Below are 16,132 nucleotides of genomic sequence, written 5' to 3' on the forward strand. Positions count from 1 at the left end.
ATGTTACATGAAATGTAGTTAAGAATTCACCTTTGAAACTGACGACTGTGTCAAAAATAAAAGCTAGAGATCTTCTCCCAGTAAAATTGAGAACCTAGAAATATAAGCACTAGTTGAAGCATTGTGGGATACATCTGTATGGGAAGTTAGCAAAAAGAGAAAACTATCAAGAAAGGAATTAAAGAAATGTTCATGGCCTTGAGAATTGAGAAAATTTGAGATCAAACACATGTTTTACAAAACTTTTTGGTTAGAAAGTCAAATTTGGGAGGCAGTCCTAAGATGGCGGAGGAATAAGATGGGGAGACCACTTTCTCCCCCACAAATTCATCAAAAGAACATTTGAACGCTGAATAAATTCCAAAAAAGTCAACTTCTGAATGCTGGCAGAGGACATCAGGCTCCCAGAAAAGCAACCCATTGTTTTCGAAAAGAGGTAGGAAAAAATATAAAAGACATAAAGAGAGAAAAAGAGGTAAGGACAAAATCGCTAGACTCTTTGTGAGGCCTACCAGGCTCCTCCCTCCATTGGATTATCCAAGCAAGAGTACTGGAGTGGGTTGCCATTTCCTTCTCCAGAGAATCTTCCTGACCCAGAGATCAAACCCAGGTATCCTGAATTCCAGGCAGATACTTTAACCTCTGAGCCACCGGGGAAGCCCCAGAAGGGAGTCTTAAAAAAGAGAGAAGTTTCCAAACACCAGGAAACACTCTCACTGCCAAGTCGATGGCAAGCCTTGGAATCACACAGGGCAACATAACTGGGAGGAAAAATAAATAAATAATTAAACCCCACAGATTATGTGCCCAACGTCAACTCCCCCAGCGGAGAAGCAGCACAGAACTCTGCATCCACCACTAGCAAGCGGGGACTGGGCAGGGAGGCCAGGTGTGGGCTGCATTGCTTAGAGAAAGGAACGGGCCTGAATGCCCCGAGGGCAACTTGAGGGAAATAACCTGGGCTAGCAAACAAGACTGTGGAATAGCTACCATGAGAAAAGCCCTAACCTAAGGAATGTCAGGTACATGAATCAAGGCAAATTGGAAGTGGTCAAACAAGAGATGGCAAGGGTGAACGTTGACATTCTAGAAATCAGCGAACTAAAATGGACTGGAATGGGTGAATTTAACTGAGATGATCATTACATCTACTACTGCAGGCAGGAATACCTCAGAAGAAATGGAGTAGCCATCATGGTCAACAAAAGAGTCTGAAAGGCAGTACTTGGATGCAATCTCAAAAACAACAGAATGATCTCTGTTCGTCTCCAAGGCAAACCATTCAATATCACAGTTATCCAAGTCTATGCCCCAACCAGTAACACTGAAGAAACGGAAGTTGAAAGGTTTTATGAAGACCTACAAGACCTTTTAGAACTAACACCCAAAAAAGATGTCCTTTTCATTATAGGGGACTGGAATGCAAAAGTAGGAAGTCAAGAAACACCTGAAGTAACAGGTAAATTTGGCCTTGGAATACGGAATGAAGCAGGGCAAAGACTAATAGAGTTTTGCCAAGAAAATGCACTGGTCATAGCAAACACCCTCTTCCAACAACACAAGAGAAGACTCTACACATGGACATCACCAGATGGTCAACACCAAAATCAGATTGATTATATTCTTTGCAGCCAAAGATGGAGAAGTTCTATACAGTCAACAAAAACAAGACTGGGAGCTAACTGTGGCTAAGATCATGAACTTCTTATTGCCAAATTTAAACTTAAATTGAATAAAGTAGGGAAAACCGTTGGACTATTCAGGTATGACCTAAATCAAATCACTTATGATTATACAGTGGAAGTGAGAAATAGATTTAAGGCTCTAGATCTGATCGATAGAGTGCCTGATGAACTATGGAATGAGGTTCCTGACATTGTACAGGAGACAGGGATCAAGACCATCCCCATGGAAAAGAAATGCAAAAAAGTAAAATGGCTGCCTGGGGAGGCCTTACAAATAGCTGTGAAAAGAAGAGAGGTGAAAAGCAAAGGAGAAAGGGAGAGATATAAGCATCTGAATGCAGAGTTCCAAAGAATAGCAAAAAGAGATAAGAAAGCCTTCTTCAGCAATCAGTGCAAAGAATAGATGAAAACAACAGAATGGGAAAGACTAGAGATCTCTTCAAGAAAACTAGAGATACTAAGGGAACACTTCATGCAAAGATGGGCTCTATAAAGGACAGAAATGGTCTGGACCTAACAGAAGCAGAAGATATTAAGAAGAGGTGGCAAGAACATACGGAAGAACTGTACAAAAAAGATCTTCACGACCCAGATAATCATGATGATGTGATCACTAATCTAGACCCAGACATCTTGGAAAGTGAAGTCAAGTGGGCCTTAGAAAGCATCACTACGAACAAAGCTAGTGGAGGTGATGGAATTCCAGTTGAGCTGTTTCAAATCCTGAAACATGTTGCTGTGAAACTGCTGCACTCAATATGCCAGCAAGTTTGGAAAACTCAGCAGTGGCCACAGGACTGGAAAAGGTCAGTTTTCATTCCAATTCTAAAGAAAGGCAATGTCAAAGAATGCTCAAACTACTGCACAATTGCACTCATCTCACATGCTAGTAAAGTAATGCTCAAAATTATCCAAGCCAGACTTTAGCAATAAGTGAACCGTGAACTCCCTGATGTTCAAGCTGGTTTTAGAAAAGGCAGAGGAACCAGAGATCAAATTACCACTATCTGCTGGATCATGGGAAAAGCAAAAGATTTACAGAAAAACATCTATTTCTGCTTTATTAACTATGCCAAAGCCTTTGACTGTGTGGATCACAATAAACTGTGGAAAATTCTGAATGAGATGGGAATACCAGACCACCTGACCTGCCTCTTGAGAAATCTGTATGTAGGTCAGGAAGCAACAGTTAGAACTGGACATGGAACAATAGACTGGTTCCACATAGGAAAAGAAGTACGTCAAGGCTGTATGTTGGCACCCTGCTTATTTTACTTATAGGCAGAGTACATCATGAGAAACGCTGGACTGGAAGAAACACAAGCTGGAATCAAGATTGCTGGGAGAAATATCAATAACCTCAGATATGCAGATGACACCACCTTATGGCAGAAAGTGAAGAGGAACTAAAAAGCTTCTTGATGAAAGTGAAAGAGGAGAGTGAAAAAGTTGGCTTAAAGCTCAACATTCAGAAAACTAAGATCATGGCATCCAGTCCCATCATTTCATGGCAAATAGATGGGGAAACAGTGGAAACATTGTCAGACTTTATTTTTTTGTGCTCCAAAATTACTGCAGATGGTGACTGAAGCCATGAAATTAAAAGACTCTTACTCCTTGGAAGAAAAGTTATGACCAGCCTAGATAGTATATTCAAAAGCAGAGACATTACTTTGCCGACTAAGGTCCGGCTAGTCAAGGCTATGGTTTTTCCAGTGGTCATGTATGGATGTGAGAGTTGGACTGTTAAGAAGGCTGAGCTCCAAAGAATTGATGCATTTGAACTGTGGTGTTGGAAAAGACTCTTGAGAATCCCTTGGACTGCAAGGAGATCCAACCAGTCCATTCGGTAGGAGATCAACCCTAGGATTTCTTTGGAAGGAATGATGCTAAAGCTGAAACTCCAGTATTTTGGACACCTCATGCGAAGAGTTGACTCATTGGAAAAGACTCTGATGCTGGGAGGGATTGGGGGCAGAAGGTAAAGGGGACGACCCAGGATGAGATGGCTGGATGGCATCATGGACTCAATGTACATGAGTGTGAGTGAACTCTGGGAGATGGTGATGGACAGAGAGGCCTGGCGTGCTGTGATTCATGGGGTCGCAAAGAGTCAGACACAACTGAACTGAACTGACCTGAAGACACTTTCAGGCCTGCTCACAGAACAAAGGACTGAGCAGAGCTAACTGGCTGCAGACCCTCGTCCTCCAGTGACAGGCAGCCAGAACCAGAAGGGGGCCATCGTGGCCTCAGAGAGGCATTATCTACCAAACTGCTAGCAAGCTTCATTGCAAACTAAGACTTCTTGAGATTCTGGACTCTCAACATCCATCTGAGTAGGTGTGTCAGTTGTACACCCAGAAAACCAAGTGGCAGGGACAGGGGAGGCAATAAGCCGCAGCAACTGCACTCGCCAAACACCTGGTAACCTGAGCTGCTCAGACCTGGGAAGGGCCCAAAACGCAGGCCCAACCGAGTCTGGGCTTCTGGGGACTGCCTGAGTACCTGAACCTGAGCAGCTTAGACCTGGGAAGTGCATAAAACCCAGGGCCGGCCTCAGACAGTTCCCAGCAGAGCAATCTACAGACTAAGCAGTGTAGACAGGGAAAGCACATGTGCTGTGAGCGGAGGCAAACCCAGTGTGGCCAAGTCACTGCGAGCACACACCAGTGATAACACTTGGTGACGTCCCTCTCCAAAGCATGACTAAACAGTTCAGCTCAGTTCAGTTCATTCACTCAGTCGTGTCCGACTCTCTGTGAACCCATGAATCACAGCATGCCTGGCCTTCCTGTCCATCACCAACTCCCAGAGTTCACTCAGACACATGTCCATCAAGTCAGTGATGCCATCCAGCCATCTCATCCACTGTCATCCCCTTCTCCTCTTGCCCCCAATCCCTCCCAGCATCAGAGTCTTTTCCAGTGAGTCAACTCTTCACATGAGGTGGCCAAAGTACTGGAGTTTCAGCTTTAGCATCATTCCTTCCAAAGAAATCCCAGGGTTGATCTCCTTCCGAATGGACTGGTTGGATCTCCTTGCAGTCCAAGGGACTCTCAAGAGTCTTCTCCAACACCACATTTCAAAAGCATCAATTTTTCATCACACAGCTTTCTTCACAGTCCAACTCTCACATCCATACATAAGCACTGGAAAAACCATAGCCTTGACTAGATGGACCTTTGTTGGCAAAGTAATGTCTCTGCTTTTGAATATGCTATCTATGTTGGTCATAACTTCCCTTTCAAGAAGTAAGTGTCTTTTAATTTCATGGCTCTGGTCACCATTTGCAGTGATTTTGGAGCCCACAAAAATACAGTCTGACACTGTTTCTACTGTTTCCCCATCTATTTCCCATGAACTGATGGGACCAGATGCCATGATCTTAGTTTTCTGAATGTTGAGCTTTAAGCCAACTTTTTCACTCTTCTCTTTCACTTTCATCAAGTGGCTTTTTAATTCCACTTCACTTTCTGCCATAAGGGTGGTGTCATCTACATATCTGAGGTTACTGATATTTTTCCCAGCAATCTTGATTCCAGCTTGTGCTTCTTCCAGCCCAGCGTTTCATATGATGTACTTTGCATATAAGTTAAATAAGCAGGGTAACAATATATAGCCTTGATGTACTCCTTTTCCTATTTGGAACCAGTCTGTTGTTCCATGTCCAGTTCTAACTGTTGCTTCTTGACCTGCATATAGTTTCATCAAGAGGCAGGTCAGGTGGTCTGGTACAGGTGAGACTAAAAAAGTATCCTCCACCATCCCCTTGTGCCAGGGTGGAAATTAGACACTGAAGAGACCAGCAAACATAAGTTAAAACAGAGGGAACCTCCTTGGAAGTGACAGATGCAATAGATTAAAACCCTGTAGTTAGTACCAACTGCATAGGCAGGGGCCTATAGTTCTTGAGAAATATAAGCCAGATCAAGGAACAATCCAAAAATGAACTAACCCCATGCTGCCCACAACAACAACAGAGAAAGCCCTAGATATATTTTTACTATTTTTATGATCATTCTTTATTTTGTATTTTTTGATTATTATTTTTATCATTTTTTAATTTTTTTAATATAAGTCCTCTATTACTTAATGAAATTTTCATTTTTATAATCAACTATTACTTTGCAAAAAAAAAGAAAGATACTCTACTTTTAAAAGCAAACTTCATGTATGTATATGTATATATATATATATATATATATTTATAATTTTTGTGACTTTTTTTCTTTAATATTGTATTTCTGAAAATCCAACCTCTACTCTAGATTTTTAATCTTTGATTTTTGGTATTTGTTATCAATTTTGTACCTTTAAGAACCCAATCTTAAGTACCCATTTTTATGTGGGAGCAAGATTACTGGCTTGACTCTTCTCTCCCCCTTTGGACTCTCCTTTTTCTCCACCAAGTTGCCTCTATCTCCTCCCTCCCCCATCTCTTCTCTACCCAACTCTGTGAATCTCTTTGTGTGTTAGGACGGTGGAGAACACTTAGGGAACAGATTACTGGCTGGATCTGTCTCTCTCCTTTTGATTCCCCCTTTTATCCTCCTGGCCACCTCTGTCTCTTTCCTCCCTCTTCTCTTCTCCGTGTAAATCCATGAACATTTCTGAGGGATCCAGACTGTGGAGCGCACATAAGGAAGTGATTACTTGATAGCTTGCTCTCTCCTCTTTTGATTTCCCTTCATCTCATTCAGGTCACCTCTATCTCCCTCCTCCCTCTTCTCTTCTCCATGTAATTCTGTGAACCTCTCTGGGTGCTCCTCACTGTGGAGAAAGTTTTCATCTTTAACCTAGAGTTTTTATCAATGGTACTGTATCGATGGAGAAGTCTTGAGGCTACTAAGACAGAAAACCAGAAGCAGGAGGCTTAAGTCCAAATCCTGAGAAGACCAGAGAACTCCTGATTCCAGAGAACATTAATCAACAGGATCTCATCAAACACCTCTATACCTACACTGAAACCAAGCACCACCCAAGGCCCATAAAGTTCCAGAGCAAGACATACCATGCAGATTCTTCAGTAACACAGGAAGACAGCCCTGAGCTTCAATATACAGGCTGTTCAAAGTTCCTCCTAACCCATTGCCATCTCATAACTCATTACTGGATACTTCATTGCACTCCAGAGAGAAGAAATCCAGCTCCAACCACCAGAACACTGACACAAGCTTCCCTAACCAAGAAACCTTGACAAGCCACCTGTACAATCCCACCAACAGTGAGGAAACTCCACAATAAAGAGAACTCCACAAACTGCCAGAATACAGAAAGGCCACCCAAAACACAGCAATATAAACAAGATGAAGAGACAGAGGAATACACAGCAGGCAAAGGAACAGGATAAATGCCCACCAAACCAAACAAAAGAGAAAGAAATAGGGAGTCTACCTGATAAAGAATTCCAAATAATGATAGTGAAAATGATCCAAAATCTTGAAAACAAAATGGAATCACAGATAAACAGCCTGGAGGCAAGGATTGAGAAGATGCAAGAAAGGTTTAACAAGGACCTAGAAGAAATAACAAAGAGTCAATATATAAACAATAATGCAATAAATGAGATCAAAAACACTCTGGAGGGAACAATAGTAGAATAACAGAGGCAGAAGATAGGATTAATGAGGTAGAAGATAGAATGGTATTAATGAATGAATCAGAGAGGAAAAAAGAAAAACGGATTAAAATAAATGAGGACAATCTCAGAGACCTCTGGGACAATGTTAAACACCCTAACATTCGAATCATAGGAGTCCTAGAAGAAGAAGACAAAAAGAAAGACCATAAGAAAATACTTGAGGAGATAATAGTTGAAAACTTCCCTAAAATGGGGAAGGAAATAATCACCCAAGTCCAAGAAACACAGACAGTCCCAATAGGATAAACCCAAGGTGAAACACCCCAAGACACATAGCAAGAATACTGGAGTGGGTTGCCCTTTCCTCCTCCAGGGCATCTTCCCAACCCAGGAATTGAACCCAGGTCTCCCACATGACAGGCAGACACTTTAACCTCTGAGCCACCAGGGAAGCCCCATTAATCAAATTAACAATGATTAAACACAAATAACAAATACTAAAAGCAGCAAGGGAAAAACAACAAATAACACCATAATAACCAGGGGATTCCCATAAGGATAACAGCTGATCTTTCGATAGGAACTCTTCAGACCAGGAGGTACAGATTACTGTACCCAGCAAGGATCTCATTCAAACATGAAGGAGAAATCAAAAGTGTTACAGACAAGCAAAAGCTGAGAGAATTCAACACCACCAAACCAACTCTACAACAAATGCTAAAGGATACTCTCTAGACAGGAAACACAAAAAGGGTGTATAAACCCAAACCCAAAACAATAAAGTAAACTGAAATGGGATAATACTTATCAATAATTACCTTAAACGTAAATGGGTTGAATGCCCCAACCAAAAGACAAAGACTGGCTGAATGGATACAAAAACAAGACCCCTATATATGTTGTCTACAAAAGACCCACCTCAAAACAAGGAACACATACAGACTATAAGTGAAGCGCTGGAAAAAGATATTCCATGCAAATAGAGACCAAAAGAAAGCAGGAATAGCAATACTCATATCAGATAAAATAGGCTTTAAAACAAAGGCTGTGAAAAGAGACAAAGAAGGACACTACATAATGATCAAAGGATCAATCCAAGAAGAAGATATAACAATTACAAATATATATGCACCCAACATAGGAGCACCACAATATATAAGACAAATGCTAATAAGTATGAAAGAGGAAATTAACAATAACACAATAATAGTGGGAGACTTTAATATCCCACTCACACCTATGGATTTATCAATTAAACAGAAAATTAACAAGGAAACACAAACTTTAAATGATACAATAGTCAAGTTAGACCTAATTGACATCTATAGGTCATTTCACCCCAAAACAATGAATTTCACCTTTTTCTCAAGAGCACATGGAAACTTCTCCAAGATAGATCACAACCTGGGCCATAAATCTAGCCTTGGTAAATTGAAAAAAAAAAAAATTGAAATCATTCCAAGCATCTTTTCTGACCACAATGCAGTAAGACTGGATGACAATTATGGGAGAAAAACTATTAAAAATTCCAACATATGGAGGCTGAACAACAGGCTACTGAATAACCAACACATCACAGAGGAAATCAAAAAAGAAATCAAAATATGCATATAAATGAATGAAAATGAAAACACAACAACCCAAAACCTGTGGGACACTGTAAAAGCAGTGCTAAGGGGAAGGTTCATAGCAATTGGGGCATACCTCAAGAAACAAGAAAAAAAAATCAAATAAATACCCTAACTATACACCTAAAGCAACTATAAAGGAAGAAATGAAGAACCCCAGGCTTAGTAGAAGGAAAGAAATCTTAAAAATTAGGGCAGAAATAAGTGGAAAAGAAACAAAAGAGACCATAGCAAAAATCAACAAAGCCAAAAGCTGGTTCTGTGAGAGGATAAATAAAATTGTCAAACCATTAGCCAGACTCACCAAGAAACAAAGGACAAAAAATCAAAGCAATAAAATTAGAAATGAAATTGGAGAGATCACAACAGACAACACAGAAATACAAAGGATCATAAAAGACTACTATCAGCAATTATATACCAGTAAAACGGACAACGTGGAAGAAATGGACAAATTCTTAGAAAAGTACAACTTTCCAAAATTGAACTGGGAAGAAATAGAGAATCTTAACACACACATCACAAGCACGGAAATTGAAACTGTAATCAGAAATCTTCCAGCAAACTAAAGTCCAGGTCCAGACGGCTTCACAGCTGAATTCTACCAAAAATTTAGAGAAGAGCTAACACCTATCCTACTCAAACTCTTCCAGAAAATTGCAGAGGAAGGTAAACATCCAAAATCATTCTATGAGGCCACCATCACCCTAATACCAAAACCTGACAAAGATGTCACAAAAAAAAAAAAAAAAATCTACAGGCCAATATCACTGATGAACATAGATGCAAAAATCCTTAACAAAATTCTAGCAATCAGAATCCAACAACACATTAAAAAGATCATAAACCTTGACCAAGTGGGCTTCATCCCAGGGATGCAAAGATTCTTCAATATCCACAATTCAATCAATGTAGTACACCACATTAACAAATTGAAAAATAAAAGCCATATGATTATCTCAATAGATGCAGAGAAGGCCTTTGACAAAATTCACCATCCATTTATGATAAAAAGTCTCCAGAAAGCAGGAATAGAAGGAACATACCTCAACATAATAAAAGCTATGTATGACATACCCACAGCAAACATTATCCTCAATGGTGAAAAATTGAAAGCATTTCCCCTCAAGTCAGGAACAAGACAATGGTGCCCACTTTCACCACTACTATTCAACATAGTTCTGGAAGATTTGGCCACAGTAATCATAGCAGAAAAAGAAATAAAAGGAATCCAAATTGGAAAAGTAGTAAAACTCTCACTGTTTGCAGATGACATGATCCTCTACATGGAAAACCCTAAAGGCTCCATCAGAAAATTACTAGAGCTAGTCAATGAATATAGTACAGTTTCAGGATATAAAATCAACACACAGAAATCCCTTGCATTCCTATACACTAGCAATGAGAAAATAGAAATAGAAATTAAAGAAACAATTCCATTCACCATTGCAAGGAAAAGAATAAAATACTTAGGAAGATATCTAACTGAAGAAATTAAAGACCTATATATAGAAAACTATAAAACACTGAAGAAAGAAATCAAAAAGGACACTAATAATGGAGAAATATACCATATCCATGGATCAAAAGAATCAATATATTGAAAATGAGGATACTACCCAAAGCAATCTATAAATTCAATGTAATCCCTATCAAGCTACCAACGGTATTTTTCACAGAGCTAGAACAAATGATTTCACAGTTTGTATGGAAATACAAAAAATCTCAAATAGCAAAAGCAATCTTGAGAAAGAAGAATGAAACTGGAGCAATCAACCTGCCTGACTTCAGGCTCTACTGCAAAGCCACAGTCAAGACAGTATGGTACTGGCACAAAGACAGAAATATAGATCAATGGAAGAAAATAGAAAGCTCAGAGATAAATCCACGCATCTATGGATACCTTATCTTTGACAAAGGAGGCAAGAATATACAATGGAATAAAGACAATAGCTTTAACAAGTGGTGCTTGGAAAACTGGTCAACCACTTGTAAAAGAATGAAACTAGAACACTTTCTAACACCATACACAAAAATAAACTCAAAATGGATTGACGATCTAAATGTAAGACCAGAAATTATAAAACTCCTAGAGGAGAACATAAGCAAAACACTCTCTGACATACATCACAGCAGGATCCTCTATGACTCACCTCCCAGAATACTGGAAATAAAAGCAAAAATAAACAAATGGGACCTAATTAAAACTAAAAGCTTCTGCACAACAAAGGAAACTATAAGCAAGGTGAAAAGACAGTCTTCAGAGTGGTAGAAAATAATAGCAAATAAAGCAACTGACAAAGAATTAATCTCAAAATATACAAACAACTCCTGCAGCTCATTTCCAGAAAAATAAACGACCCAATCAAAAAATGGGCCAAAGAACTAAATAGACATTTCTCCAAAGAAGACATACAGATGGCTTACAAACACATGAAAAGACGCTCAACATCACTCATTATCAGAGAAATAAAAATGAAAACCACAATGAGGTACCATTTCACACCAGTCAGAATGGCTGCAATCCAAACGTCTATAAGCAATAAATGCATGAGAGGGTGGGGAGAAAAGGTAACCTTCTTAACACTGTTGGTGGGAATGCAAACTAGTACAGCCATTATGGAGAACAGTGTGGAGATTCCTTTAAAATCTGGAAATATAACTGCCATATGACCCAGCAATCCCACTGCTGGGCATACACACCAAGGAAACCAGAAGTGAAAGAGACACAGGTATCCCAATGTTCATCACAGCACTGTTTATAATAGCCAGAACATGGAGGCAACCTAGATATCCATCAGCAGATGAATGAATAAGAAAGTTGTGATACATATATACAGTGGAGTATTACTCAGCCATTCAAAAGAATATATTTGAATCCGTTCTAATGAGGTGGATGAAACTGGAGTCTATTATACAGAGTGAAGTAAGCTAGAAAGAAAAATGCCAATAGAGTATACTAACACATATATATGGAATTTAGAAAGATGGTAACGATAACCCTGTATGCAAGAGAGTGAAAAAGACATGGATGTATAGAACAGTCTTTTGGACTCTGTGGGAGAGGGCGAGGGTGGGATGATTTGGGAGAATGGCATTGAACATGTATAATATCATATGTGAAATGGATCGTCAGACCAGGGTCAATGCATGATACAGGATGCTTGGGGCTGGTGCACTGGGATGACCCAGAGGGATGGTATGGGGAGGGAGGTGGGAGGGGGGTTCAGGATCGGGAACATGTGTAGACCCATAGCAGATTCATGTTGATATATGGCAAAACCAATACAATATTGTAAAGTAATTAGCCTCCAATTAAAATAAATAAATTTATATTAAAAAAAGAAAAACAACAACAACAAAAAAAAAAGAAATAGTCAAATTTAATTAGAAGAAACTAATACTGTATGAAATCGAGACAGACAGTTGGCTTTGGTAAATTATTGTAAAAGCCTTAGTTTCTTTATAGGCTTAATTTATTTGTGTATAAACTAAAATGTTCCTGTTTAATTTGGGGGTGGGAAAATTTTTTCAACTGGTTGTTTTTTTCCCATTCCCATAATTAAAATAATAGCTTTGTTTATGTTTATTCAAATGAACAAGTGATTGCTTCAAGTTGACCAAATCAGTATTTTAAATATCATTATATATTTACCTTTATATAGGGGAGAGAGAGGGAGATGAGGAAATATTTCTATAATATAACTGGAGGCATGAAACCTTACTTTTCAATAGCTACACTGTAAACTAATTTTAAATCTTAAAATTTTACTGTAGATATAATTTAATTGTTTTAAGTCTCCATTGCAAAGGATTTTTTTTAACGTGACATAATTAATTTTGTCTGTAAAAGAAAGTGATAAGTAGAGAATTTATAAATTAACTGATAAAATATAGCTACAAGATTAGAGCAGAAGATATGTAACAATTTTTTAAAAAGGTTTTAATTACTTATAATATATTTTTGGGATCCACATTGATAGTATGAATACTTGGAGTATGTAGTTACCAGTTCTATGTAATATTTGTCATTAGTATTGAGATACAAACTACATTCTTAGAGGCTATGGTCAACCACAAGTGAATTGTTTGTATTTCCATATGTCAAAGCCATATTAAATCCATATGATTTAACAGATTGTTTATGAAGTGTTTCAAGCTACCTTTATTCATTTTTTGAAAATATTTTCCATAAGCTTTTAATTAAAATCTCTTCTATTTAGAGCTAGAGAATTTGTCTAGTGTACCTCAATATTTTCTTCCAGTTTAAAATAATTGTATGGCTTTAAAACTTCAATTTCTATATGAAAGTTATATTTAGTTAACTTTATTATTGACAGCCTCACTGGTAACACAAGAATACATATAATAAAAATATAAATTAGTACTTCAATGGCTAATAAAACAATGACTATTTATTGAGTTGAGTGTTTTGTGACAAAATATAAAATATTTCACCATTTTACAAATGCTGTTGTTCAGTTGTTAAGTCATGTCTGACTCTTTGCGACCCCATGGACTGCAGCACGCCAGGCTCCCCTGTCCTTCACTATCTTCAGGAGTTGGCTCAAATTCATGCCCATTGAGTTGGTGATGCTATCTAACCATCTTATCCTCATCCACCCATCCTCTTCTTTTGCCTTCAATCTTTCCAAGCAACAAGGTCTTTTTCAATGAGAGATAGCCTAAGTTTAGAGGACTAAGTGTTTTGTACCAATTTCACACACCGCAGTGTAATTAATAATGGATCCTAGACCACAAATGTTTGTCTTCAGAAAGCCTTTCCCACACACCTTCATGCACTTTTTCTCTGAACTATACAGTGTAAAATTTTTACATGTGGGTTCTGGAAAAGTCTTAGATTGGACAAATAAGGAGGAGAAAGTCATACTCCAATTCAAACCACTGAGAAAATTATTGTTTTGAAAACACGGTACATTGAGTTAAGGGCAAAGTCGTGAAGGTAAAACTTCCTTTTGCTTCTCTGTTTTTAGTTTTAGCTACCATTCTATTCTGTGGTTGATTTGGTATATGATTTTTATTAATGTGCCAGAAATAAACATATTTCTGTTATAAAATGTTAGAACTTTACTATCTAAAATCAGTAATGAAAATATAACTAAGCAATCAAAATTTTTCAAACCAATTACGTTGGGTTCTTGCATAGTTTCCATCTTCCTCTTTGTAAATATACATGTATCATTATATAAATAAATATTTAATTTTATATTCTACCTGATTTTAAAATTATTTTGAGGCAGGATATTTTCTACTAGTGAATATTTTCAGGTTTTATACTTTCTTCTATATCATTAAAGGTAAACTTTGCAATACTTATGATTAATTGTGTCTTTAACAAATTTGAGTTTGTAGACATACAGAGCAATATTTCTTTTCAAGAACTTGTATATGTTTTTAGAAGTGGAAAATATTTGGCAACTAATCATTATTTTGAAACAATTTGACTGATTGATCAAATATTTATATTTATTAACATTTATTTTGAACCTAATGTTCTTAAAGATGGACTTGTGAAAATCATGAAACTAATCAGAAACAAAAAATACTATCAAATTTTCATTTTGTGAATCTGGAGTTATGTTCATTAAACATAGTTTCATGATATTATTGTGTTTTAATTAATTTTTATTGGACTAGGGTTGATTTACAATGCTGTGTTTACTTTCTACTGTACAGCAAAATTAATCAGTTATACACATAGATATATCTGTCCTTTTAGATTCTTTTCCCAATGGGTCATTACACAGTACTGAGTAGAGCTCCCTGTGTTATAGAGCAGGTCCTTATTAGTATCCATTTTATTTATAGTAGGTTGTTTATGTCAATTTTAGTCTCCCAGTTTATGTCTCCTTCCTTTCCCCTTGGTAACCATAAGTTCTCTTTATCTACATCTAAAACTCTATTTTCATTTTTGCAAATAACAGAAATAACAGACATTAGTGTTATTATAGGTTTTCTCCATGAATGTTTCTAATACCAACTTATGCATTATGTCCTTTCAGGGGACTGTTATGCCTTTTTACTGCACTGGACCATGAAAAACATAAATAATGTCACTGTGTTTATTCTTTTGGGACTATCTTAAAGTAAGAACATTGAAATTTTCTGCTTTGTCTTATTTTTATTTCGCTACATTGCTATTTGGATGGGAAATTTGTTCATAATGATTTCTATTATATGCAGTCCTCTTATTGACCAACCTATGTATTTCTTCCTTAATTACCTCTCACTTTCTGACCTTTGCTACACATAGATGGTAACACCCAAACTAATGACTTATTTACTGGCAGAAAGGAAGACCATTTCCTATAGTAACTGTATGACACAGCTTTTTATCCTTCACTTCCTTGGAGCCATCGAGATTTTTATCCTTACAGGGATGGTCTATGACCTCTATGTGGCTATCTGCAAGCCCCTGTACTACACCATTGTTATGAGCAGGACAAGGTGTAACACAATCATCATAGCTTGTTGTACTGGGGGACTTATACACTCTGCCAGTCAGTTTCTTCTCACCATCTTTTTACCATTCTCTGGCCCCAATGAGATTGATCACTACTTCTGTGATGTGTATCTTTTGCTGAAACTGGCTTGCATGGATACATACAGGATTGGTCTCCTGGTAGTTGTTAATTCAGGTCTGATTGCATTGTTGACTCTTGTTATTTTGATGGCTTCTTATTTTCTGATATTACACACAATCAGGGATTACCCTGCAGAGAACTGCACCAAAGCTCTTTCCACTTGCAGTTCTCATGTCACTGTTGTGGTCCTGTTCTTTGTGCCTGTCTTCTTCGTTTATATTAGACCAGTTGAAACTTTTCTGGAAGACAAAATGTTTGCTCTTTTCTACACCATCATTGCTCCCATATTCAACCCTCTGATCTGTACATTGAGAAACTTGGAAATGAATAATGCTGTGAAGAAAGTGTGGTATCAAAAAAAAAAGAAAGTGTGGTATCATCAATTTCTTAAGAAAGGGCAGTAACCTGCATGAAAAAAAAAAAAATTCAGAAAGTCACTTTAGGGCTAAAAATATCATGGGCCCTGGATAATATGGGATGATATACAAGGAGTTTACAGTGATTGCAAAAGCTGGGTACAGAATCTTCAGCATTTTCTCAGGTCTCTCCTGGTTGGGAAATTTAATTTTTTTCATGTTTATTTTCCCTCTTTTCTCTTCTCATACCTGTCTCAAGAATTCCTTAATTTGA

At 37.7% G+C, this 16,132-nt stretch overlaps 1 pseudogene; it reads left to right on the plus strand.

The window, feature by feature from the left end:
- The first annotated feature begins 14,952 nt into the window (after window positions 1-14,952).
- LOC138082228 (olfactory receptor 4P4-like) lies at window positions 14,953-15,906 on the plus strand (annotated as a pseudogene).
- Window positions 15,907-16,132: the final 226 nt, after the last annotated feature.

This window comes from Capricornis sumatraensis, chromosome 7, assembly GCF_032405125.1.
Source record: "Capricornis sumatraensis isolate serow.1 chromosome 7, serow.2, whole genome shotgun sequence".
NCBI lineage: Eukaryota > Metazoa > Chordata > Mammalia > Artiodactyla > Bovidae > Capricornis > Capricornis sumatraensis.